This window comes from Pelophylax lessonae (genome assembly GCF_965119305.1).
Source record: "Pelophylax lessonae genome assembly, chromosome: 10".
NCBI classification, from domain to species: domain Eukaryota; kingdom Metazoa; phylum Chordata; class Amphibia; order Anura; family Ranidae; genus Pelophylax; species Pelophylax lessonae.
The window spans coordinates 135,657,389-135,680,546 of NC_138777.1; positions in this window are offsets into that span (position 1 = coordinate 135,657,389).

A 23,158-nucleotide genomic window follows, 5' to 3' on the forward strand; every position below is an offset into this window, starting at 1 on the left:
AATACAGTTATTTTGACTAAAAAGGCTTTAAAGACACTTGGAGACCAAAATACAGTCATTTTGACCAAAAAATATGTTTTTCTGGCCATTGGAGACCAAATGCAGTTATTTTGTCTAAAACCAGCTTTTTAAGGCTCTAACAGACAAAAATACAGTCATTTTGACCAAAAAAATGTTTCAGACCTTTGGTGACCTAATGCAGTTATTTTGACTAAAAAAGGCTTTTTAGACACTTGGAGACCAAAATACATGCATTATGACAAAAAAATTAGACAATTGGAGACCAAATGCAGTTATCTTGTCTAAAACCTGCTTTTTAAGACTCTAAAAGACAAAAATACAGTCATTTTGACTAAAAAAGTTTTCAGATCTTTGGTGACCAAATGCAGTTATTTTGACTAAAAAAAGGCTTTTTATTCACTTGGAGACCAAAATACATGCATTATGATACCAAAACAACGTTCAGACCATTGGAGACCAAATGCAGTTATCTTGTCTAAAACCGGCTTTTTAAGACTCTAAAAGACAAAAATACAGTCATTTTGACTGAAATGTTTTTTTCAGACCTTTGGTGACCAAATGCAGTTATTTTGACTAAAAAAAGGCTTTTTATACACTTGGAGACCAAAACACATGCATTTTGAAAAAAAATATAATTTTCAGTCCATTGGAGACTAAATGCGGTTATCTTGTCTACAACCGGCTTTTTATGACTCTAAAAGATAAAAATACAGTCATTTTAACAAAAAATTTCAGACCTTTGGTGACCAAATGCAGTTATTTTGACTACAAAGGGCTTTTTAGACACTTGGAGACCAAAATAGAGTCATTTTGACAAATGTTTTTTTTTTTCAGGCCTTTGGAGACCAAATGCAGTTATCTTGTCTAAAACTGGCTTTTTAAGACTCTAAAAGACCAAAATACAGTCATTTTGACCAAAAAATATTTTTTTTTCTGGCCATTGGAGACCAAATGCAGTTATTTTGTTTAAAACCAGCTTTCCAAAGCTCTAAAAGACAAAAATACAGTAATTTTGACAAAAAAATGTTTCAGACCTTTGGTGACCAAATGCAATTATTTTGACTAAAAAAAGGCTTTTTAGACACTTCGAGACCAAAATAGAGTCATTTTTGACAAAAAAATCAGACCTTTGTTGACCAGTTATTTTGACTAAAAAAGGCTTTTTAGACAATTGGGGACAAAAATAGAGTCATTTTGACCAAAACATATTTTTTTCATGCCATTGGAGTCCAAATGCAGTTATCTTGTCTAAAACCGGCTTTTTAAGAATCTAAAAGACAAAAATACAGTCATTTTGACTAAAAAAGTTTTCAGATCTTTGGTGACCAAATGCAGTTATTTTGACTAAAAAAAGGCTTTTTATTCACTTGGAGACCAAAATACATGCATTATGATACCAAAACAATGTTCAGACCATTGGAGACCAAATGCAGTTATCTTGTCTAAAACCGGCTTTTTAAGACTCTAAAAGACAAAAATACAGTCATTTTGACAGAAATTTTTTTTCAGACCTTTGGTGACCAAATGCAGTTATTTTGACTAAAAAATGGCTTTTTATACACTTGGAGACCAAAACACATGCATTTTGACAAAAAATATAATTTTCAATCTATTGGAGACCAAATGCGGTTATCTTGTCTACAACCGGCTTTTTATGACTCTAAAAGACAAAAATACAGTCATTTTGACTAAAAAAGTTTTCAGATCTTTGGTGACCAAATGCAGTTATTTTGACTAAAAAAAGGCTTTTTATTCACTTGGAGACCAAAATACATGCATTATGATACCAAAACAATGTTCAGACCATTGGAGACCAAATGCAGTTATCTTGTCTAAAACCGGCTTTTTAAGACTCTAAAAGACAAAAATACAGTCATTTTGACTGAAATTTTTTTCAGACCTTTGGTGACCAAATGCAGTTATTTTGACTAAAAAAGGCTTTTTATACACTTGGAGACCAAAACACATGCATTTTGACAAAAAATATAATTTTCAGTCCATTGGAGACTAAATAGGGTTATCTTGTCTACAACCGGCTTTTTATGACTCTAAAAGATAAAAATACAGTCATTTTAACAAAAAATTTCAGACCTTTGGTGACCAAATGCAGTTATTTTGACTACAAAGGGCTTTTTAGACACTTGGAGACCAAAATAGAGTCATTTTGACAAATGTTTCTTTTTTTTCAGGCCTTTGGAGACCAAATGCAGTTATCTTGTCTAAAACTGGCTTTTTAAGACTCTAAAAGACCAAAATACAGTCATTTTGACCAAAAAATATTTTTTTTCTGGCCATTGGAGACCAAATGCAGTTATTTTGTTTAAAACCAGCTTTCCAAAGCTCTAAAAGACAAAAATACAGTAATTTTGACAAAAAAATGTTTCAGACCTTTGGTGACCAAATGCAATTATTTTGACTAAAAAAGGCTTTTTAGACACTTCGAGACCAAAATAGAGTCATTTTGACAAAAAAATCAGACCTTTGTTGACCAGTTATTTTGACTAAAAAGGCTTTTTAGACAATTGGGGACGAAAATAGAGTCATTTTGACCAAAACATATTTTTTTCATGCCATTGGAGTCCAAATGCAGTTATCTTGTCTAAAACCGGCTTTTTAAGACTCTAAAAGACAAAAATACGGTCATTTTGACTGAAATTTTTTTTGTCAGACCTTTGGTGACCAAATGCAGTTATTTTGACTAAAAAAAGGCTTTTTATACACTTGGAGACCAAATGTAGTCATTTTGACTAAAAATGGCTTTTTTGACGCTTGGAGACCAAAGACAGTCATTTTCACTAAAAACTGCTTTTAAGACCATTGGAGACCAAAAACAGTTATCTTGTCTTAAACCGGCTTTTTAAGACTCTAAAAGACAAAAATACAGTCATTTTGACAAAAAAATTCAGACCTTTGGTGACCAGTTATTTTGACTAAAAAAAGGCTTTTTAGACAATTGCGGACAAAAATAGAGTCATTTTGACCAAAACATATTTTTTTCATACCATTGGAGTCCAAATTCAGTTATCTTGTCTAAAACCGGCTTTTTAAGACTCTAAAAGACAAAAATACAGTCATTTTGACTAGACATTTTTTTCAGATCTTTGGTGACCAAATACTGTTATTTTGACTAAAAAAATGCTTTTTAGACATTTGGAGACCAAAATACATTTATTTTGACCCAAAAAATTTCAGATCATTGGAGACCAATGAAAAATTTTCAGACCATGGGAGACCAAATGCAGTTATCTTGTGTAAAACTGACTTTTTAAGACTCTAAAAGACAAAAATACAGTCATTTTGACAAAAAAATGTCAGACCTTTGGTGACCAAATGCAGTTATTTTGACTACAAAGGGCTTCTTAGACACTTGGAGACCAAAATAGAGTCATTTTGACAACTGTTTTTTTTTTTTTGCAGGCCTTTGGAGACCAAATGCAGTTATTTTGTCTAAAACCAGGCTTTTTAAGACTCTAAAAGACCAAAATACAGTCATTTTGACCAAAAAATATGTTTTTTCTGGCCATTGGAGACCAAATGCAGTTATTTTGTTTAAAACCAGCTTTCTAAAGCTCTAAAAGACAAAAATACAGTAATTTTGACAAAAAAATGTTTCAGACCTTTGGTGACCAAATGCAATTATTTTGACTAAAAAAGGCTTTTTAGACACTTCGAGACCAAAATAGAGTCATTTTGACAAAAAAATTTCAGACCTTTGGTGACCAGTTATTTTGACTAAAAAAGGCTTTTTAGACAATTGGGGACAAAAATAGAGTCATTTTGACCAAAACATATTTTTTTCATGCCATTGGAGTCCAAATTCAGTTATCTTGTCTAAAACCGGCTTTTTAAGACTAAAAGACAAAAATACAGTCATTTTGACTAGACATTTTTTTCAGATCTTTGGTTACCAAATACAGTTATTTTGACTAAAAAGGCTTTAAAGACACTTGGAGACCAAAATACAGTCATTTTGACCAAAAAATATGTTTTTCTGGCCATTGGAGACCAAATGCAGTTATTTTGTCTAAAACCAGCTTTTTAAGGCTCTAACAGACAAAAATACAGTCATTTTGACCAAAAAAATGTTTCAGACCTTTGGTGACCTAATGCAGTTATTTTGACTAAAAAAGGCTTTTTAGACACTTGGAGACCAAAATACATGCATTATGACAAAAAAATTAGACAATTGGAGACCAAATGCAGTTATCTTGTCTAAAACCTGCTTTTTAAGACTCTAAAAGACAAAAATACAGTCATTTTGACTAAAAAAGTTTTCAGATCTTTGGTGACCAAATGCAGTTATTTTGACTAAAAAAAGGCTTTTTATTCACTTGGAGACCAAAATACATGCATTATGATACCAAAACAATGTTCAGACCATTGGAGACCAAATGCAGTTATCTTGTCTTAAACCGGCTTTTTAAGACTCTAAAAGACAAAAATACAGTCATTTTGACAAAAAAATTCAGACCTTTGGTGACCAGTTATTTTGACTAAAAAAAGGCTTTTTAGACAATTGCGGACAAAAATAGAGTCATTTTGACCAAAACATATTTTTTTCATACCATTGGAGTCCAAATTCAGTTATCTTGTCTAAAACCGGCTTTTTAAGACTCTAAAAGACAAAAATACAGTCATTTTGACTAGACATTTTTTTCAGATCTTTGGTGACCAAATACTGTTATTTTGACTAAAAAAATGCTTTTTAGACATTTGGAGACCAAAATACATTTATTTTGACCCAAAAAATTTCAGATCATTGGAGACCAATGAAAAATTTTCAGACCATGGGAGACCAAATGCAGTTATCTTGTGTAAAACTGACTTTTTAAGACTCTAAAAGACAAAAATACAGTCATTTTGACAAAAAAATGTCAGACCTTTGGTGACCAAATGCAGTTATTTTGACTACAAAGGGCTTCTTAGACACTTGGAGACCAAAATAGAGTCATTTTGACAACTGTTTTTTTTTTTTTGCAGGCCTTTGGAGACCAAATGCAGTTATTTTGTCTAAAACCAGGCTTTTTAAGACTCTAAAAGACCAAAATACAGTCATTTTGACCAAAAAATATGTTTTTTCTGGCCATTGGAGACCAAATGCAGTTATTTTGTTTAAAACCAGCTTTCTAAAGCTCTAAAAGACAAAAATACAGTAATTTTGACAAAAAAATGTTTCAGACCTTTGGTGACCAAATGCAATTATTTTGACTAAAAAAGGCTTTTTAGACACTTCGAGACCAAAATAGAGTCATTTTGACAAAAAAATTTCAGACCTTTGGTGACCAGTTATTTTGACTAAAAAAGGCTTTTTAGACAATTGGGGACAAAAATAGAGTCATTTTGACCAAAACATATTTTTTTCATGCCATTGGAGTCCAAATTCAGTTATCTTGTCTAAAACCGGCTTTTTAAGACTAAAAGACAAAAATACAGTCATTTTGACTAGACATTTTTTTCAGATCTTTGGTTACCAAATACAGTTATTTTGACTAAAAAGGCTTTAAAGACACTTGGAGACCAAAATACAGTCATTTTGACCAAAAAATATGTTTTTCTGGCCATTGGAGACCAAATGCAGTTATTTTGTCTAAAACCAGCTTTTTAAGGCTCTAACAGACAAAAATACAGTCATTTTGACCAAAAAAATGTTTCAGACCTTTGGTGACCTAATGCAGTTATTTTGACTAAAAAAGGCTTTTTAGACACTTGGAGACCAAAATACATGCATTATGACAAAAAAATTAGACAATTGGAGACCAAATGCAGTTATCTTGTCTAAAACCTGCTTTTTAAGACTCTAAAAGACAAAAATACAGTCATTTTGACTAAAAAAGTTTTCAGATCTTTGGTGACCAAATGCAGTTATTTTGACTAAAAAAAGGCTTTTTATTCACTTGGAGACCAAAATACATGCATTATGATACCAAAACAATGTTCAGACCATTGGAGACCAAATGCAGTTATCTTGTCTAAAACCGGCTTTTTAAGACTCTAAAAGACAAAAATACAGTCATTTTGACTGAAATTTTTTTTCAGACCTTTGGTGACCAAATGCAGTTATTTTGACTAAAAACAGGCTTTTTATACACTTGGAGACCAAAACACATGCATTTTGACAAAAAATATAATTTTCAGTCCATTGGAGACTAAATAGGGTTATCTTGTCTACAACCGGCTTTTTATGACTCTAAAAGATAAAAATACAGTCATTTTAACAAAAAATTTCAGACCTTTGGTGACCAAATGCAGTTATTTTGACTACAAAGGGCTTTTTAGACACTTGGAGACCAAAATAGAGTCATTTTGACAAATGTTTTTTTTTTCAGGCCTTTGGAGACCAAATGCAGTTATCTTGTCTAAAACTGGCTTTTTAAGACTCTAAAAGACCAAAATACAGTCATTTTGACCAAAAAATATTTTTCTTCTGGCCATTGGAGACCAAATGCAGTTATTTTGTTTAAAACCAGCTTTCCAAAGCTCTAAAAGACAAAAATACAGTAATTTTGACAAAAAAATGTTTCAGACCTTTGGTGACCAAATGCAATTATTTTGACTAAAAAAAGGCTTTTTAGACACTTCGAGACCAAAATAGAGTCATTTTTGACAAAAAAATCAGACCTTTGTTGACCAGTTATTTTGACTAAAAAAGGCTTTTTAGACAATTGGGGACAAAAATAGAGTCATTTTGACCAAAACATATTTTTTTCATGCCATTGGAGTCCAAATGCAGTTATCTTGTCTAAAACCGGCTTTTTAAGACTCTAAAAGACAAAAATACAGTCATTTTGACTAAAAAAGTTTTCAGATCTTTGGTGACCAAATGCAGTTATTTTGACTAAAAAAAGGCTTTTTATTCACTTGGAGACCAAAATACATGCATTATGATACCAAAACAATGTTCAGACCATTGGAGACCAAATGCAGTTATCTTGTCTAAAACCGGCTTTTTAAGACTCTAAAAGACAAAAATACAGTCATTTTGACTGAAATTTTTTTTCAGACCTTTGGTGACCAAATGCAGTTATTTTGACTAAAAAATGGCTTTTTATACACTTGGAGACCAAAATACATTTATTTTGACCCAAAAAAATTCAGATCATTGGAGACCAAATGCAGTAATCTTTTCTAAAACCGGCTTTTTAAGACTCTAAAAGACAAAAATACAGTAATTTTGATTAAAAAATGTTTTCAGACAATTGGTGACCAAATGCAGTTATTTTGACTAAAAAAGGCTTTAAAGACACTTGGAGACCAAAATACAGTCATTTTGACCAAAAAATATTTTTTTCTGGCCATTGGAGACCAAATGCAGTTATTTTGTCTAAAACCAGCTTTTTAAGGCTCTAACAGACAAAAATACAGTCATTTTGACCAAAAAAATGTTTCAGACCTTAGGTGACCTAATGCAGTTATTTTGACTAAAAAAGGCTTTTTAGACACTTGGAGACAAAAATACATGCATTATGACAAAAAAATTAGACAATTGGAGACCAAATGCAGTTATCTTGTCTAAAACCAATCACGTTTAACTTCCGTAAAACTAAGAGGGGTATATGCTAATGCCAGGAGCCTAGCTAATAAGATGGATGAGTTGGAAATGTTAGTACATGAGGAGGACATAGACCTTGTGGGAATAACGGAGACTTGGTTCGACCCCTCACATGACTGGCTGGCCAATATCCAAGGGTATTCGGTGTACCGGAAGGACAGGGTTGGTAAAAGAGGGGGAGGGGTATGTCTCTATGTCAAGAACAATATAAAGGTGCTAGAAAGGAGTGACATTACGGATGGGATGAGCATGGATTTAGAATCTGTGTGGGTTGAACTCGATAGGGAAGAAGATAAGGGAAAAGTAGTTGTGGGGGTTTGCTATAGGCCACCTAACCAAGGGGAGGAGGTAGAGCTGGAATTTTTAGCACTAATAGGTAAAGCGGCAAAACTAGGATCAGTCATCATATTGGGGGACTTCAATTATCCCGACATTGACTGGGAAGAGGGGACTGCACACTCGCATAAGGCCCGGCTATTCACGGAAACCTTACAGGATAACTACATGTCGCAGTTGGTGGATTCCCCTACTAGAGAGAATGCTATCCTGGATCTATTGATCACTAATGACCCAGACATAATCTCGGAGGTAGGAGTCCAGGACAACCTGGGCTCTAGCGATCACAGGATGATCACATTTAGTATAAATAACAATATAAAAAGGCAAGTGGGGAACATAAGAACCCTAAACTTCAGAAGGGCAGACTTTCCAAAATTGTACTCATGGATGGAAAGGGTAAACTGGGACCAAACCCTGGGATCACTGACCACAGAGGAAAAATGGGAATGCTTTAGAACAATATTAAGCAAAGGCATCTTGCAGTGCATTCCTATGGGGAATAAATTTAGAAGAGACAAAGCCAAACCTGGCTGGCTAAACCGTAGCGTTAAAAAACTTATTAGGGGAAAAAAATTGGCCTTCAAGAAATATAAATCAGAGGGCACAGTATCGGCCTTCCAGCAATACAAGGAGGAAAATAAGAAGTGTAAACACGAAATCAAGATGGCTAAAATCAACTTTGAGAGACAAATAGCGGAGGATAGTAAAAAAAACCCAAAGAAATTCTTTAAATATATCAACAGCAAAAAAACTAGGGCAGAGCATATTGCACACATAATTAACGATGATGGGAGGATGGTTACAGAGGACACTGAAAAAGCAACCGTGCTGAATTCTTTTTTCTCGTCAGTCTTTACGCAGGAAAAGGAAGGGTACACTGACCATGACTGTATGGTTAGTAGTAATACACAGGACTTGCCACTATGGCTAACAGAGGGGGAAATCAGGGAAAGACTGGATAAACTTAACACAAACAAATCACCAGGCCCGGATGGCGTACATCCGAGAGTGCTCAAGGAACTCAGTATGGTTATATCTAGACCACTGTTCCTGATCTTTGCTGACAGTATTAGGACAGGAGATGTACCAGGGGATTGGAGGAAGGCTAACGTGATTCCGATATTCAAAAAGGGCCAGAGACATATCCCGGGAAATTATAGGCCTGTCAGTCTGACATCAATAATATGTAAACTTTTGGAGGGGATGATAAGGGACTATATCGTAGAGTATGCTAAAGACAACAACATCATCAGTAGTAACCAGCACGGGTTTACAAATGGGCGTTCTTGTCAAACCAATCTCTTAGCATTCTACGAGGAAGTGAGCTGTGAGCTAGATAGGGGGAGACCAGTGGATGTGGTGTACTTGGATTTCGCTAAGGCGTTTGATACAGTTCCCCACAAGCGCTTAATTTATAAAATAAGGTCTGCAGGTATCGACAGCAGGGTTTGCTCTTGGATACGGAATTGGCTAAAAGGCCGTGTCCAAAGGGTAGTAATAAACAGCGCATACTCAGACTGGTCTGAGGTAGTAAGCGGGGTGCCCCAGGGCTCAGTCCTGGGACCAACCTTGTTCAATTTATTCATAAACAGCATTGAGGAAGGGATCAGTAGTTCGTTATCAGTTTTTGCAGATGACACAAAATTGGCCAGGGCAATAACTGCACAGCATGAAGCAGATATCCTACAGAATGACCTGGACAAAATTACGGAGTGGGCAACGACATGGCAAATGAGGTTTAATGTGGAGAAGTGTAAGGTTTTGCACTTGGGGACCAAAAACATAAAAACACAATACACGTTAGGAGGGGAACCCTTGGGGGAATCAAAAATGGAGAAAGATTTGGGAGTCTTAGTTGATGATAGATTAGGCAACAGCATGCAATGCCAAGCGGCAGCTTCCAAAGCCAACAGAATATTAGCATGCATAAAGAAAGGGATGTATTCCAGAGATAAGACTATAATCCTTCCACTTTATAAAACTCTGGTCCGACCGCATCTGGAGTATTCTGTCCAGTTCTGGTCGCCAGTCCTCAGGAGGGATGTGTTGGAGCTGGAGAAAGTCCAGAGAAGGGCAACTAAACTGATTAGGGGGTTGGAGGACCTTACCTATGAAGAGCGGCTGCAATCGCTCGATTTATTTTCCCTGGAGAAAAGACGTCTGAGAGGGGACATGATAGCAATTTATAAATATCTTAATGGGGATCTCAGCTTAGAAGAAAAGCTGTTCATTCGAAGGAATTGCATGAGGACTCGAGGACATACAATGCGATTAGAGGAGAAGCGTTTTAACCTCAGGCAACGTGGGGGGTTCTTTACTGTTAGGGCTACAAGATTGTGGAATTGTCTACCACAAGAGGTGGTTTCTGCGGGTAGTATGGTGACTTTCAAAAGACTCTTAGACTTACATCTCAAGGATCAGGAGATTGAGGGCTATGTTAGATGATTACAGTCACACACACCTACACAGGTTGAACTGGATGGACTATTGTCTTTATTCAACCTCGCCTACTATGTAACTATGTAACCTGCTTTTTAAGACTCTAAAAGACAAAAAAACAGTCATTTTGACTAAAAAAGTTTTCAGATCTTTGGTGACCAAATGCAGTTATTTTGACTAAAAAAAGGCTTTTTATTCATTTGGAGACCAAAATACATGCATTATGATACCAAAACAATGTTCAGACCATTGGAGACCAAATGCAGTTATCTTGTCTAAAACCTGCTTTTTAAGACTCTAAAAGACAAAAATGCAGTTATTTTGACTAAAAAAAGGCTTTTTATACACTTGGAGACCAAAACACATGCATTTTGACAAAAAATATAATTTTCAGTCCATTGGAGACTAAATGCGGTTATCTTGTCTACAACCGGCTTTTTATGACTCTAAAAGATAAAAATACAGTCATTTCAACAAAAAATTTCAGACCTTTGGTGACCAAATGCAGTTATTTTGACTACAAAGGGCTTTTTAGACACTTGGAGACCAAAATAGAGTCATTTTGACAAATGTTTTTTTTTCAGGCCTTTGGAGACCAAATGCAGTTATCTTGTCTAAAACTGGCTTTTTAAGACTCTAAAAGACCAAAATACAGTCATTTTGACCAAAAAATATTTTTTTTCTGGCCATTGGAGACCAAATGCAGTTATTTTGTTTAAAACCAGCTTTCCAAAGCTCTAAAAGACAAAAATACAGTAATTTTGACAAAAAAATGTTTCAGACCTTTGGTGACCAAATGCAATTATTTTGACTAAAAAAAGGCTTTTTAGACACTTCGAGACCAAAATAGAGTCATTTTAGACAAAAAAATCAGACCTTTGTTGACCAGTTATTTTGACTAAAAAAGGCTTTTTAGACAATAGGGGACAAAAATAGAGTCATTTTGACCAAAACATATTTTTGTCATGCCATTGGAGTCCAAATTCAGTTATCTTGTCTAAAACCGGCTTTTTAAGACTAAAAGACAAAAATACAGTCATTTTGACTAGACATTTTTTTCAGATCTTTGGTTACCAAATACAGTTATTTTGACTAAAAAGGCTTTAAAGACACTTGGAGACCAAAATACAGTCATTTTGACCAAAAAATATGTTTTTCTGGCCATTGGAGACCAAATGCAGTTATTTTGTCTAAAACCAGCTTTTTAAGGCTCTAACAGACAAAAATACAGTCATTTTGACCAAAAAAATGTTTCAGACCTTTGGTGACCTAATGCAGTTATTTTGACTAAAAAAGGCTTTTTAGACACTTGGAGACCAAAATACATGCATTATGACAAAAAAATTAGACAATTGGAGACCAAATGCAGTTATCTTGTCTAAAACCTGCTTTTTAAGACTCTAAAAGACAAAAATACAGTCATTTTGACTAAAAAAGTTTTCAGATCTTTGGTGACCAAATGCAGTTATTTTGACTAAAAAAAGGCTTTTTATTCACTTGGAGACCAAAATACATGCATTATGATACCAAAACAATGTTCAGACCATTGGAGACCAAATGCAGTTATCTTGTCTAAAACCGGCTTTTTAAGACTCTAAAAGACAAAAATACAGTCATTTTGACTGAAATTTTTTTTCAGACCTTTGGTGACCAAATGCAGTTATTTTGACTAAAAAAGGCTTTTTATACACTTGGAGACCAAAACACATGCATTTTGACAAAAAATATAATTTTCAGTCCATTGGAGACTAAATGCGGTTATCTTGTCTACAACCGGCTTTTTATGACTCTAAAAGATAAAAATACAGTCATTTTAACAAAAAATTTCAGACCTTTGGTGACCAAATGCAGTTATTTTGACTACAAAGGGCTTTTTAGACACTTGGAGACCAAAATAGAGTCATTTTGACAAATGTTTTTTTTTTTCAGGCCTTTGGAGACCAAATGGAGTTATCTTGTCTAAAACTGGCTTTTTAAGACTCTAAAAGACCAAAATACAGTCATTTTGACCAAAAAATATTTTTTTTCTGGCCATTGGAGACCAAATGCAGTTATTTTGTTTAAAACCAGCTTTCCAAAGCTCTAAAAGACAAAAATACAGTAATTTTGACAAAAAAATGTTTCAGACCTTTGGTGACCAAATGCAATTATTTTGACTAAAAAAAGGCTTTTTAGACACTTCGAGACCAAAATAGAGTCATTTTTGACAAAAAAATCAGACCTTTGTTGACCAGTTATTTTGACTAAAAAAGGCTTTTTAGACAATTGGGGACAAAAATAGAGTCATTTTGACCAAAACATATTTTTTTCATGCCATTGGAGTCCAAATGCAGTTATCTTGTCTAAAACCGGCTTTTTAAGAATCTAAAAGACAAAAATACAGTCATTTTGACTAAAAAAGTTTTCAGATCTTTGGTGACCAAATGCAGTTATTTTGACTAAAAAAAGGCTTTTTATTCACTTGGAGACCAAAATACATGCATTATGATACCAAAACAATGTTCAGACCATTGGAGACCAAATGCAGTTATCTTGTCTAAAACCGGCTTTTTAAGACTCTAAAAGACAAAAATACAGTCATTTTGACAGAAATTTTTTTTCAGACCTTTGGTGACCAAATGCAGTTATTTTGACTAAAAAATGGCTTTTTATACACTTGGAGACCAAAACACATGCATTTTGACAAAAAATATAATTTTCAATCCATTGGAGACCAAATGCGGTTATCTTGTCTACAACCGGCTTTTTATGACTCTAAAAGATAAAAATACAGTCATTTTAACAAAAAATTTCAGACCTTTGGTGACCAAATGCAGTTATTTTTACTACAAAGGGCTTTTTAGACACTTGGAGACCAAAATAGAGTCATTTTGACAAATGTTTCTTTTTTTCAGGCCTTTGGAGACCAAATGCAGTTATCTTGTCTAAAACTGGCTTTTTAAGACTCTAAAAGACCAAAATACAGTCATTTTGACCAAAAAATATTTTTTTTCTGGCCATTGGAGACCAAATGCAGTTATTTTGTTTAAAACCAGCTTTCCAAAGCTCTAAAAGACAAAAATACAGTAATTTTGACAAAAAAATGTTTCAGACCTTTGGTGACCAAATGCAATTATTTTGACTAAAAAAGGCTTTTTAGACACTTCGAGACCAAAATAGAGTCATTTTGACAAAAAAATCAGACCTTTGTTGACCAGTTATTTTGACTAAAAAAGGCTTTTTAGACAATTGGGGACAAAAATAGAGTCATTTTGACCAAAACATATTTTTTTCATGCCATTGGAGTCCAAATGCAGTTATCTTGTCTAAAACCGGCTTTTTAAGACTCTAAAAGACAAAAATACGGTCATTTTGACTGAAATTTTTTTGTCAGAACTTTGGTGACCAAATGCAGTTATTTTGACTAAAAAAGGCTTTTTATACACTTGGAGACCAAATGCAATTATTTTGACTAAAAAAGGCTTTTTAGACACTTCGAGACCAAAATAGAGTCATTTTGACAAAAAAATTTCAGACCTTTGGTGACCAGTTATTTTGACTAAAAAAGGCTTTTTAGACAATTGGGGACAAAAATAGAGTCATTTTGACCAAAACATATTTTTTTCATGCCATTGGAGTCCAAATTCAGTTATCTTGTCTAAAACCGGCTTTTTAAGACTAAAAGACAAAAATACAGTCATTTTGACTAGACATTTTTTTCAGATCTTTGGTTACCAAATACAGTTATTTTGACTAAAAAGGCTTTAAAGACACTTGGAGACCAAAATACAGTCATTTTGACCAAAAAATATGTTTTTCTGGCCATTGGAGACCAAATGCAGTTATTTTGTCTAAAACCAGCTTTTTAAGGCTCTAACAGACAAAAATACAGTCATTTTGACCAAAAAAATGTTTCAGACCTTTGGTGACCTAATGCAGTTATTTTGACTAAAAAAGGCTTTTTAGACACTTGGAGACCAAAATACATGCATTATGACAAAAAAATTAGACAATTGGAGACCAAATGCAGTTATCTTGTCTAAAACCTGCTTTTTAAGACTCTAAAAGACAAAAATACAGTCATTTTGACTAAAAAAGTTTTCAGATCTTTGGTGGCCAAATGCAGTTATTTTGACTAAAAAAAGGCTTTTTATTCACTTGGAGACCAAAATACATGCATTATGATACCAAAACAATGTTCAGACCATTGGAGACCAAATGCAGTTATCTTGTCTAAAACCGGCTTTTTAAGACTCTAAAAGACAAAAATACAGTCATTTTGACTGAATTTTTTTTTCAGACCTTTGGTGACCAAATGCAGTTATTTTGACTAAAAAAAGGCTTTTTATACACTTGGAGACCAAAACACATGCATTTTGACAAAAAATATAATTTTCAGTCCATTGGAGACTAAATAGGGTTATCTTGTCTACAACCGGCTTTTTATGACTCTAAAAGATAAAAATACAGTCATTTTAACAAAAAATTTCAGACCTTTGGTGACCAAATGCAGTTATTTTGACTACAAAGGGCTTTTTAGACACTTGGAGACCAAAATAGAGTCATTTTGACAAATGTTTTTTTTTTCAGGCCTTTGGAGACCAAATGCAGTTATCTTGTCTAAAACTGGCTTTTTAAGACTCTAAAAGACCAAAATACAGTCATTTTGACCAAAAAATATTTTTTTTCTGGCCATTGGAGACCAAATGCAGTTATTTTGTTTAAAACCAGCTTTCCAAAGCTCTAAAAGACAAAAATACAGTAATTTTGACAAAAAAATGTTTCAGACCTTTGGTGACCAAATGCAATTATTTTGACTAAAAAAAGGCTTTTTAGACACTTCGAGACCAAAATAGAGTCATTTTTGACAAAAAAATCAGACCTTTGTTGACCAGTTATTTTGACTAAAAAAGGCTTTTTAGACAATTGGGGACAAAAATAGAGTCATTTTGACCAAAACATATTTTTTTCATGCCATTGGAGTCCAAATGCAGTTATCTTGTCTAAAACCGGCTTTTTAAGACTCTAAAAGACAAAAATACAGTCATTTTGACTAAAAAAGTTTTCAGATCTTTGGTGACCAAATGCAGTTATTTTGACTAAAAAAAGGCTTTTTATTCACTTGGAGACCAAAATACATGCATTATGATACCAAAACAATGTTCAGACCATTGGAGACCAAATGCAGTTATCTTGTCTAAAACCGGCTTTTTAAGACTCTAAAAGATAAAAATACAGTCATTTTGACAGAAATTCTTTTTCAGACCTTTGGTGACCAAATGCAGTTATTTTGACTAAAAAATGGCTTTTTATACACTTGGAGACCAAAATACATTTATTTTGACCCAAAAAAATTCAGATCATTGGAGACCAAATGCAGTAATCTTTTCTAAAACCGGCTTTTTAAGACTCTAAAAGACAAAAATACAGTAATTTTGATTAAAAAATGTTTTCAGACAATTGGTGACCAAATGCAGTTATTTTGACTAAAAAAGGCTTTAAAGACACTTGGAGACCAAAATACAGTCATTTTGACCAAAAAATATTTTTTTCTGGCCATTGGAGACCAAATGCAGTTATTTTGTCTAAAACCAGCTTTTTAAGGCTCTAACAGACAAAAATACAGTCATTTTGACCAAAAAAATGTTTCAGACCTTAGGTGACCTAATGCAGTTATTTTGACTAAAAAAGGCTTTTTAGACACTTGGAGACAAAAATACATGCATTATGACAAAAAAATTAGACAATTGGAGACCAAATGCAGTTATCTTGTCTAAAACCTGCTTTTTAAGACTCTAAAAGACAAAAAAACAGTCATTTTGACTAAAAAAGTTTTCAGATCTTTGGTGACCAAATGCAGTTATTTTGACTAAAAAAAGGCTTTTTATTCATTTGGAGACCAAAATACATGCATTATGATACCAAAACAATGTTCAGACCATTGGAGACCAAATGCAGTTATCTTGTCTAAAACCGGCTTTTTAAGACTCTAAAAGACAAAAATACAGTCATTTTGACTGAAATTTTTTTTCAGACCTTTGGTGACCAAATGCAGTTATTTTGACTAAAAAAAGGCTTTTTATACACTTGGAGACCAAAACACATGCATTTTGACAAACAATATAATTTTCAGTCCATTGGAGACTAAATGCGGTTATCTTGTCTACAACCGGCTTTTTATGACTCTAAAAGATAAAAATACAGTCATTTTAACAAAAAATTTCAGACCTTTGGTGACCAAATGCAGTTATTTTGACTACAAAGGGCTTTTTAGACACTTGGAGACCAAAATAGAGTCATTTTGACAAATGTTTTTTTTTCAGGCCTTTGGAGACCAAATGCAGTTATCTTGTCTAAAACTGGCTTTTTAAGACTATAAAAGACCAAAATACAGTCATTTTGACCAAAAAATATTTTTTTTCTGGCCATTGGAGACCAAATGCAGTTATTTTGTTTAAAACCAGCTTTCCAAAGCTCTAAAAGACAAAAATACAGTAATTTTGACAAAAAAATGTTTCAGACCTTTGGTGACCAAATGCAATTATTTTGACTAAAAAAAGGCTTTTTAGACACTTCGAGACCAAAATAGAGTCATTTTAGACAAAAAAATCAGACCTTTGTTGACCAGTTATTTTGACTAAAAAAGGCTTTTTAGACAATTGGGGACAAAAATAGAGTCATTTTGACCAAAACATATTTTTGTCATGCCATTGGAGTCCAAATTCAGTTATCTTGTCTAAAACCGGCTTTTTAAGACTAAAAGACAAAAATACAGTCATTTTGACTAGACATTTTTTTCAGATCTTTGGTTACCAAATACAGTTATTTTGACTAAAAAGGCTTTAAAGACACTTGGAGACCAAAATACAGTCATTTTGACCAAAAAATATGTTTTTCTGGCCATTGGAGACCAAATGCAGTTATTTTGTCTAAAACCAGCTTTTTAAGGCTCTAACAGACAAAAATACAGTCATTTTGACCAAAAAAATGTTTCAGACCTTTGGTGACCTAATGCAGTTATTTTGACTAAAAAAGGCTTTTTAGACACTTGGAGACCAAAATACATGCATTATGACAAAAAAATTAGACAATTGGAGACCAAATGCAGTTATCTTGTCTAAAACCTGCTTTTTAAGACTCTAAAAGACAAAAATACAGTCATTTTGACTAAAAAAGTTTTCAGATCTTTGGTGACCAAATGCAGTTATTTTGACTAAAAAAAGGCTTTTTATTCACTTGGAGACCAAAATACATGCATTATGATACCAAAACAATGTTCAGACCATTGGAGACCAAATGCAGTTATCTTGTCTAAAACCGGCTTTTTAAGACTCTAAAAGACAAAAATACAGTCATTTTGACTGAAATTTTTTTTCAGACCTTTGGTGACCAAATGCAGTTATTTTGACTAAAAAAAGGCTTTTTATACACTTGGAGACCAAAACACATGCATTTTGACAAAAAATATAATTTTCAGTCCATTGGAGACTAAATGCGGTTATCTTGTCTACAACCGGCTTTTTATGACTCTAAAAGATAAAAATACAGTCATTTTAACAAAAAATTTCAGACCTTTGGTGACCAAATGCAGTTATTTTGACTACAAAGGGCTTTTTAGACACTTGGAGACCAAAATAGAGTCATTTTGACAAATGTTTTTTTTTTCAGGCCTTTGGAGACCAAATGCAGTTATCTTGTCTAAAACTGGCTTTTTAAGACTCTAAAAGACCAAAATACAGTCATTTTGACCAAAAAATATTTTTTTTCTGGCCATTGGAGACCAAATGCAGTTATTTTGTTTAAAACCAGCTTTCCAAAGCTCTAAAAGACAAAAATACAGTAATTTTGACAAAAAAATGTTTCAGACCTTTGGTGACCAAATGCAATTATTTTGACTAAAAAAAGGCTTTTTAGACACTTCGAGACCAAAATAGAGTCATTTTTGACAAAAAAATCAGACCTTTGTTGACCAGTTATTTTGACTAAAAAAGGCTTTTTAGACAATTGGGGACAAAAATAGAGTCATTTTGACCAAAACATATTTTTTTCATGCCATTGGAGTCCAAATGCAGTTATCTTGTCTAAAACCGGCTTTTTAAGAATCTAAAAGACAAAAATACAGTCATTTTGACTAAAAAAGTTTTCAGATCTTTGGTGACCAAATGCAGTTATTTTGACTAAAAAAAGGCTTTTTATTCACTTGGAGACCAAAATACATGCATTATGATACCAAAACAATGTTCAGACCATTGGAGACCAAATGCAGTTATCTTGTCTAAAACCGGCTTTTTAAGACTCTAAAAGACAAAAATACAGTCATTTTGACAGAAATTTTTTTTCAGACCTTTGGTGAACAAATGCAGTTATTTTGACTAAAAAATGGCTTTTTATACACTTGGAGACCAAAACACATGCATTTTGACAAAAAATATAATTTTCAATCTATTGGAGACCAAATGCGGTTATCTTGTCTACAACCGGCTTTTTATGACTCTAAAAGACAAAAATACAGTCATTTTGACTAAAAAAGTTTTCAGATCTTTGGTGACCAAATGCAGTTATTTTGACTAAAAAAAGGCTTTTTATTCACTTGGAGACCAAAATACATGCATTATGATACCAAAACAATGTTCAGACCATTGGAGACCAAATGCAGTTATCTTGTCTAAAACCGGCTTTTTAAGACTCTAAAAGACAAAAATACAGTCATTTTGACTGAAATTTTTTTCAGACCTTTGGTGACCAAATGCAGTTATTTTGACTAAAAAAAGGCTTTTTATACACTTGGAGACCAAAACACATGCATTTTGACAAAAAATATAATTTTCAGTCCATTGGAGACTAAATAGGGTTATCTTGTCTACAACCGGCTTTTTATGACTCTAAAAGATAAAAATACAGTCATTTTAACAAAAAATTTCAGACCTTTGGTGACCAAATGCAGTTATTTTGACTACAAAGGGCTTTTTAGACACTTGGAGACCAAAATAGAGTCATTTTGACAAATGTTTTTTTTTTCAGGCCTTTGGAGACCAAATGCAGTTATCTTGTCTAAAACTGGCTTTTTAAGACTCTAAAAGACCAAAATACAGTCATTTTGACCAAAAAATATTTTTTTTCTGGCCATTGGAGACCAAATGCAGTTATTTTGTTTAAAACCAGCTTTCCAAAGCTCTAAAAGACAAAAATACAGTAATTTTGACAAAAAAATGTTTCAGACCTTTGGTGACCAAATGCAATTATTTTGACTAAAAAAAGGCTTTTTAGACACTTCGAGACCAAAATAGAGTCATTTTTGACAAAAAAATCAGACCTTTGTTGACCAGTTATTTTGACTAAAAAAGGCTTTTTAGACAATTGGGGACAAAAATAGAGTCATTTTGACCAAAACATATTTTTTTCATGCCATTGGAGTCCAAATGCAGTTATCTTGTCTAAAACCGGCTTTTTAAGACTCTAAAAGACAAAAATACAGTCATTTTGACTAAAAAAGTTTTCAGATCTTTGGTGACCAAATGCAGTTATTTTGACTAAAAAAAGGCTTTTTATTCACTTGGAGACCAAAATACATGCATTATGATACCAAAACAATGTTCAGACCATTGGAGACCAAATGCAGTTATCTTGTCTAAAACCGGCTTTTTAAGACTCTAAAAGACAAAAATACAGTCATTTTGACAGAAATTTTTTTTCAGACCTTTGGTGACCAAATGCAGTTATTTTGACTAAAAAATGGCTTTTTATACACTTGGAGACCAAAATACATTTATTTTGACCCAAAAAAATTCAGATCATTGGAGACCAAATGTAGTAATCTTTTCTAAAACCGGCTTTTTAAGACTCTAAAAGACAAAAATACAGTAATTTTGATTAAAAAATGTTTTCAGACAATTGGTGACCAAATGCAGTTATTTTGACTAAAAAAGGCTTTAAAGACACTTGGAGACCAAAATACAGTCATTTTGACCAAAAAATATTTTTTTCTGGCCATTGGAGACCAAATGCAGTTATTTTGTCTAAAACCAGCTTTTTAAGGCTCTAACAGACAAAAATACAGTCATTTTGACCAAAAAAATGTTTCAGACCTTAGGTGACCTAATGCAGTTATTTTGACTAAAAAAGGCTTTTTAGACACTTGGAGACAAAAATACATGCATTATGACAAAAAAATTAGACAATTGGAGACCAAATGCAGTTATCTTGTCTAAAACCTGCTTTTTAAGACTCTAAAAGACAAAAAAACAGTCATTTTGACTAAAAAAGTTTTCAGATCTTTGGTGACCAAATGCAGTTATTTTGACTAAAAAAAGGCTTTTTATTCATTTGGAGACCAAAATACATGCATTATGATACCAAAACAATGTTCAGACCATTGGAGACCAAATGCAGTTATCTTGTCTAAAACCGGCTTTTTAAGACTCTAAAAGACAAAAATACAGTCATTTTGACTGAAATTTTTTTTCAGACCTTTGGTGACCAAATGCAGTTATTTTGACTAAAAAAAGGCTTTTTATACACTTGGAGACCAAAACACATGCATTTTGACAAAAAATATAATTTTCAGTCCATTGGAGACTAAATGCGGTTATCTTGTCTACAACCGGCTTTTTATGACTCTAAAAGATAAAAATACAGTCATTTTAACAAAAAATTTCAGACCTTTGGTGACCAAATGCAGTTATTTTGACTACAAAGGGCTTTTTAGACACTTGGAGACCAAAATAGAGTCATTTTGACAAATGTTTTTTTTTCAGGCCTTTGGAGACCAAATGCAGTTATCTTGTCTAAAACTGGCTTTTTAAGACTCTAAAAGACCAAAATACAGTCATTTTGACCAAAAAATATTTTTTTTCTGGCCATTGGAGACCAAATGCAGTTATTTTGTTTAAAACCAGCTTTCCAAAGCTCTAAAAGACAAAAATACAGTAATTTTGACAAAAAAATGTTTCAGACCTTTGGTGACCAAATGCAATTATTTTGACTAAAAAAAGGCTTTTTAGACACTTCGAGACCAAAATAGAGTCATTTTAGACAAAAAAATCAGACCTTTGTTGACCAGTTATTTTGACTAAAAAAGGCTTTTTAGACAATTGGGGACAAAAATAGAGTCATTTTGACCAAAACATATTTTTGTCATGCCATTGGAGTCCAAATTCAGTTATCTTGTCTAAAACCGGCTTTTTAAGACTAAAAGACAAAAATACAGTCATTTTGACTAGACATTTTTTTCAGATCTTTGGTTACCAAATACAGTTATTTTGACTAAAAAGGCTTTAACCACTTACCGCCCGCCCGCCGTCATATGACGGCGGGACGGTGCGGCTATTATCCTGGGCGGACGTCATATGACGTGACCCAGTAAATGCACGGCAGGCGCGCGATCGCGGGCGCGCCGCCGTGCACTGCCGGTGTCGGCGTGTCCCCGGGACACAGCCGGTCACCGGCAGGGGGGAAACAGCCAATAGGCATGGCTGTTTCCCACGTGATCGGCTGTGTTCCAATGACACAGCCGATCACAATGGAGGCGGCCGGGAGATGACCGCGCATGCGCGATCAGGAGCGCGCAGCGCGGTCATGTCGGTGGCACTGTGTTCCGTAGGAACACAGCTGTCACCGGCGGTAGTAAACAGTCACTGACAGTGACTGTTTACTAAGTGATCGGCTGTGAATCCATTCACAGCCGATCACAAAATGTAAACACAGAGCAGTAACTGACTGTTACTAGCTCTTCTCTCCTCATACAGTTTCCAGTATGAGGGGAGAAGAGCTAGAAATAGTGAGTTACTGCTCTGTACACATGTAAAAAGTAAAATCACACTAAAATCACAGTAATAAAGGTCCCCACACAGTCCCCAGCCCCCCCCAATGTCACCTGTCACCCAACAGTCACCTCATCAGTGCCCAGAAATTGACACCCATAACGTTCACATGTGAGCGCAGCGATCGCGGGCAAAATCACCGCGATTCTGCCCGCGATCCGGAAATCATTGCAAATTGCGGGACGCCTGTGCGTTGCCCGTGATTTGCAATAGCACCCCAAACGCTGTGCGATGTTGCCGCCATTTCCGCCTGCCAAATCGCAGTAACATCGCGCAAACATCGCATGACGCCCAAAAAAGTACAAGAGTTTCTTTGGGGCGTCATGCGTTGTTTGCGTGATGTTACCGCGATTCGGCAGGCGGAAATCGCAGCAACATCGCACAGCGGGCAACGCACAGGCGTCCCGCCATTTGCAATGATTTCTGGATCGCGGGCAGAATCGCAGTGATTCTGCCCGTGATCGCTACGCTCACATGTGAATGTAGCCTAAAGTTCACCGGTCACCAGAGACTGCCATCAGTACCGCCGTGCACCATCGCCCGTCACCTGTCACCCATCAGTGACCATCGCCCCGTCACCTGTCACCCCATCAATCACCGTCACCTGTCACCCCATCAGTCATCGTCATCTGTCACCCCATCAGTCATCGTAACCTGTCACCCCATCAGTCACCGTCACCTGTCACCCCATCAGTCATCGTCACCTGTCACCCCATCAGTCACCGTCATCTGTCACCCTATCAATCATCGTCACTTGACACCCCATCAGTGATCGTCACTTGTCACCCCATCAATCATCGTCACATGTCACCCGGTCAGTGATTGTCATCTGTCACCTCATCAATCATCGTCACCTGTCACCTCATCAATCATCATCACCTGTCACCCCATCAGTCATCATCACCTGTCACCCCATCCGTCATCGTCACCTGTCACCCCATCAGTCATCGTCACCTGTCACCCCATCAGTCATCGTCACCTGTTTGCCATATACATGCAATCACTTACTGAC